A 6,000-nucleotide genomic window follows, 5' to 3' on the forward strand; every position below is an offset into this window, starting at 1 on the left:
GAGATGAAGGCAGAAGGATGTGCGGAGACTACAGGAATTTGAATAATGTTACTGTTAAGAACAAGTACCCACTTCCTAGAATACAAGATCTATTTGATCAAGTTAGAGGCGCCGGAGTCTTTTCCAAGATTGATCTAAGATCCGGTTATCATCAGATAAAGATCAAGAAGGAAAACATTCCGAAAACAGCCTTTGTCTCAAGGTACGGACATCATGAATACCTAGTGGTACCTTTTGGATTAACCAATGCCCCAGCAATCTTCATGAATCTTATGAATAAGATCTTCATGCCATGTCTAGACAAGTTTGTCATCGCATTCATCGATGATATCTTGATATACTCCAAAGATAAAACTGAACATCTGAGGATAGTGTTGCAAACACTAAGAGAACATCAACTCTATGCCAAATTCAGCAAGTGTGAATTCTGGCTAGATCAAGTAGAATTTCTTGGTCATGTTATTAGCAAGGATGGGATAGCTGTTAACCCAAGCAAAGTAGCAGCAGTTTTAGATTGGGAAGCACCCAAGACTGTCAAAGAAATCCGTGGATTCTTAGGAATGGCAGGATACTATCGGAGATTCATTGAAGGATTCTCCAAGATAGCAGGACCGATGACTAAGCTGTTAAGGAAGAACACACCATTCGTGTGGTCTGATGAGTGTGAAAAGAGTTTTCAAACTCTGAAAGAGAAACTCACCACAGCACCAGTGTTAGCAGTCCCGGAGGTTGGCAAGGATTACACCGTGTACTGTGACGCATCCAAGCATGGATTGGGTTGCGTACTCATGCAAGATCGGAAAGTAATATCTTATGGATCGAGGCAACTCAGACCTCATGAAGTGAACTTGTTGATACTCGTTTTGGGCCAATGGCTAATCAAGAACATAATTCGGTGTTCGCCGTGACATATATATTACTCATTTAGGAGACACCATGTCCACCATTTCAAGTTGTGCCATGATCCGGCTTGATAGCCGATTATGCTAGCAGTCAGAGGTGATCTCAAGGATCGATATATGAAGGCTTCCACTAGAGCTCATTTAACATGACCTCAAATGAAGAAGTGATATAAATGAAAGTCGTGCGTCTCGTCGAAACAAGCAACTTTGGTTTTTGAGTCATCGCGATCCGAGTTAGTATGCGATTTGTGGAGCTAAAATATTGCTGGAACTCAAATTACCGGAGGTGGGGCGCCTGACCATAGAGGCCTCTAAGGTAGGGCGCCGAGCGGAGTTGGAGCACAGCCGAAAACGTCGGGATTGATCGTTTGTCTTGCTACCTCGATTGAGCGATCAATATCAACTCGGATGGAAAAGTGGTCAACATGAAAGTTCTTCGTTTTTTCGAGACGAACCACTTTGTTGTTTACGAGATTTTGATTTTAGGTTGTTTACTGCCTCCAAAAGCGCCCGTAATGTGCAGATACATTTTTGACCGAACATTTATAGAAAATTCGGACAAACCATCCGAATTGGACCCAATTTAGGGGTTTGGATGTGAATCCAACCCTTCATCTTGCACGGAAAGTCCAGCCGCCCTTTATATACGTGAGGGGTGACGGCCGATTGAACCAACACCAATCGAACAAACACATCTACTACTTTTTCGTGTTCATCTACTTTTATCTCTCTCCCCTTGTATCTTTCTTCTCGTTCTTCGTTGTTCTTCAGGATTGGAGGCTGCGAATCCACGAGGTCCTAGGGGCGGTTAGGCCGACCTAGGGCAGCCCATAGCCGCCGCAAGCCCTGACGGGGTCCCTCCCGGGCGAGCGGGGTTTCGGGTCTACTAAAGCGCTCGCTGGACTGTCTTGCGTATCGCGCTTCCGGCGAGCCTCCCTCAGCGCGTGCTGCCACGCATCGCGCTCAGCGTCGAGGGTACACGGCGACGTGTTCATGTGCGAACACACTTTTTGGCGACTCCGCTGGGGACGAAGCTTCGAACGGTCTCCAGCCCGTTCTTGCTACGAAGATATCATCATCAAGGGGCTGCAATCTACAACGGTATCATGAATCCCCAATCTCCTTTTGTAGATGTAAACAACTCTTATATTGATGTTGCTAGATCCTCTGATATATATACTGTATCGGCTAACCCTAGATCTTACTATGTGCAAAAGCCGATGCAAAATAATCTCCATACCTTTAGCAACTTGCAACAATTATCCACTTCTCATGCATCGGTAACCCCAGAAGTTCATATGCCCATGAACAACATGATGAGTTCAGTTAATCAATATGAAACACTCAATGTTAGAAATTTCAGTAGCATGCAAGATATTGTTTCATCGTTTTATTCATCGGTAGATAGTTCTCAATACATGGTTTCAGATTTAAACATGCCGATGGATAGGGAAATTGGACATGCTAGTACTAGTTATTTGGCCAATTACCCTGAACCATCATATGTTGCACCTTATGTTATTAAATTTTCAGCACCATATGCAACTGGAGATATCCATAATTCGGCTCCACACCTCCACAATGGTTATAGCCGAATAAGTGGAAATTCATTAGAAGCTCAGGTGCCTTCATCTAGTGTTGCAACGTATGAAAACAATGATTGTAGGGGAAAACTTGCAGCTGAGTTCAAGAAGCTTAATGCTCTTCACCAGGAACTAGAAGAAAATCCATGGGATCTTGCAGCAATTCATGCTTATGAATCGTACAAGAAGAAGCGTGAAGAAGAGCGTCAAGCAAATAATATCAGGTTTTGTCCTTCACAACTACAAAGTTTCGGCAACACTTCACTGCCGAAAGAAAGAAAAACAAGCATCAGAGGGCAACAATGTCTAGCTGAGGTTAACGCCAATAAGGTCATTACGTTTGATGATTTATCGGAGGAACAACGCCAAGGCTATGAAGTACTAAAAAATAAGCGCAAAGAGGAATTTGAGGTGCTTGAAAATAAGCTCAAGGAGGAGCATAAAGCGTACATGAAAAAACTTGAAGAGGAAGATCTACTATTTTTCCATGCAATGATCAAGAAGAATCCTTAGGATAATGTTACCCTGGTTGAAGAAACCAGATCCTCTCCTCCATGCAGTAATCAAGTTGAACCCTCTGAAATATCGAAGCAAGAAGAAGAAGCTTTGCATAGTAATAAGATCCATGAAGAAAGTAAGAATGAATCAGCTAGTATGGTTAATTCGGTTATAGAAGCCGAATCAAAAAGTACATGTGATGAATCTACTGAATCAAGAGATGCCAGCTTCAGTGAAAAAGATCATGGTGCAACCATGCTTGATTTTTATGGATGCACAGGAGCTTACATATTGCCTATGAATTGCATGTCAAAGAAGTTAATAAGCATGAACGACAAGAAAATATAGCCGAACAATGTTCGGTTGAGAAAGAGCATCAAAGTAAAGGAGCACATGATCCAAGAAAACATGAAGACAAGGCGTTAGAAAATCATCCAGAGGTGGGGCAAGTTATTGTTCATGACATACAACCATCTTGTTCTACAAACGTCTTCAAAGAGGTATCTCTAGCAAATAATTTACTTATTTTCAGATTTGGTCAAAAATATATTTTTCATACATCTATTAGCAATAGTTTTATAAGAAACATCAAAAGACCAATCGTGAACTGTAAATTATTTGTTAGCAGTAAAATGGTTACTGGGCATATCGGTCAACATGTTGTGCCATTTAGAGAAACCGATATTGACAAATTATTACAACCAAAGCTTTCCATATTGTTTCATTTGAAATTTATATCTATATGGTTAGCTTTTCTTACTTCGTACTTGGCTTACATTTGGTCTCAAGTGAGACATATGTGTTATAACTATTTTGGTTTCAGAAACTTAAAGCCAAGGTTATTATCTTTGGAGAAAGCCGATGCTGGTATATTACCATATTCAAACACATCGGAAAAAGAGTGTGAAAATAAAAACATAGCTGAATGGGGTGATGTAAAATCTGAACCATTCGGTTACTTTGTTTCAAAGCCGTTCTCACAGCAAGATCGGCTGGAAGATAAAACGTGTACCATTAGTTTGAGCACATGTGATCATATGTCTGATGTGTTACTGAAGAATGAATATATCAGAATTATTGATCAAAATGTTGAGCCGTCAATAATAGAACGAATGTATTGCAGGTTGCATGATTCGTTTAAGCATAGTATTCAAAATTGCACCATGTTCCATAAAATAGTACAATCGACTGTAGATAAAGGACGATTGCAATTTGGTGAAACACAAACAGGTAGCCAATCTATTTCGATTGGTATGGATGGTCAAAAGTTATTGGATCGGTTATCTGTAGCCGATTCATATGATGATGAGAAGGTACACATGGAAGATAATGAGATCAAGCTTTCAAGTGAAGAAATTATTTAAGATCATGTTGAAGACATTCTTGAAGCTGGGTGTTCCATTGAAGCTACACCAAGGACATCAAGCACTGGGGGGCAACAAGAAAATTCAAAAATCGATGGACGCAAAACGGAACAGGACAAAGGCCGTGATAAGCACAAGAGTAGGAAAAATAAAGTCACCTTCGCAGAGTTATTGGAGAAATACAAGAAGGAGAGTGAAGCAAAAAGTGCTTATCGGCCAAGTATTGCAAAGTCATCAAGATCACCCCCAAGGCAAAAGTCTAAAGACCGGGATTGGCAAAGGGAGAAGTTCAATGCAACATCTTCGTATCCTCCCTTTAGGCCATCAATGCCAATGTCATGGATACCTTCCTATGGTGATTGTTATCCATATCCATCATGGGATTACAGGTATGACCCAAGGGCACGTTATCCGTCTTACTATAGATCATCTAACCCAAATTATGCAGCTCCAAGAAGGTCAAAATCTGAACAACAATCACATGTCAAAGACCGTTTCAATAAAAAGGAATCGGTTAGGTGCTCAACAAACAAGAAGGAGACGGTCAAGCAAGTTTATCAAGTGAAAAAGGATAACCGTAAGTGTGATGTTTCAGATTCGATCTCAAATAAAAAAGAGCCGGTCAAGTTGACCTTGGCTACAGAAGACAAAGAGATGAAGCAAGTAAATGCTGGAGCTCGAAGTGCCAAATCGGAACGAGTAAAGTTGAAAGTGCCAGAGGCTAAGGAAGAAACGCTAATGTGCAAAACTAAATCACAGCCGAGATGCCCACTCGGCTTAACAAGCTGGCAAGAGAGAAAGCTGAAACGGCTTAGTGCCGCAAAGCTGAAGAGAAAGAACATGGCATGGGTCCCTAAGGAAGGACCTCAAAGTAAGGAGGATGTGCAAGTTCCTATTGCAAGAATAGCGATACGGATGAAGGAAGAAAAGACCGAGGCTAGCAAACGATCAAGAAAGAATTTTCTATCATATACTAAGAGGTTTCGGTCAGCAGATCATACATATTATTCAGCCATGCCATTTATGCCTATGCCATGTGGCATATCCTCAGGTATGATCAGTTACCCTCCATGGTCTTATTTTAATCCGTGGATGCGTTATAATTCTTTACATCATCAAAGGGTATTACCAAAAAGTTATTCGTTTGGTTAGATGCAATTTTGTTGCTAATCTGAGAGGCCGAAATGTTTGGAGTTCATAATCAGAGTTGTTTTATTTTGTTTATTTCGGCTATACATACTTTGGTGGATGAATTATACAGGCCTTTGAGGCAAACAATAAATGGCGGATACTTATCCTATCGCCCTGAGAGAATTATCTAATCATGGACGATGTGTTGTGCTAACATCGTCCCTAGTCCTATTGAAACCCGAGACAAGGTATGTGTTTATTGAATATTATGCTTATGCTTTTGCAATTTGGCTTATGAATCTGTAAATATTGATTATGAGCATAATATGTTTATTGATTTTGTCTCTCTAGTACCATGGAGATAGTATGATGATGCTTCAGTTTTTGAAAGCAATAGCCAATTCTTTGGTATTGTTTATTTATCTCCTACTGGTTCTATTTTCAAAGCCTCATGCCGCTTAGATTATCTTAGGCCGAATATGAAGCTTCGCTATTCGTGCTAGAACTATTTTTTGCTATAGG

Source organism: Lolium perenne, chromosome 2 (assembly GCF_019359855.2).
Source record: "Lolium perenne isolate Kyuss_39 chromosome 2, Kyuss_2.0, whole genome shotgun sequence".
Classification (NCBI taxonomy): Eukaryota; Viridiplantae; Streptophyta; class Magnoliopsida; order Poales; family Poaceae; genus Lolium; species Lolium perenne.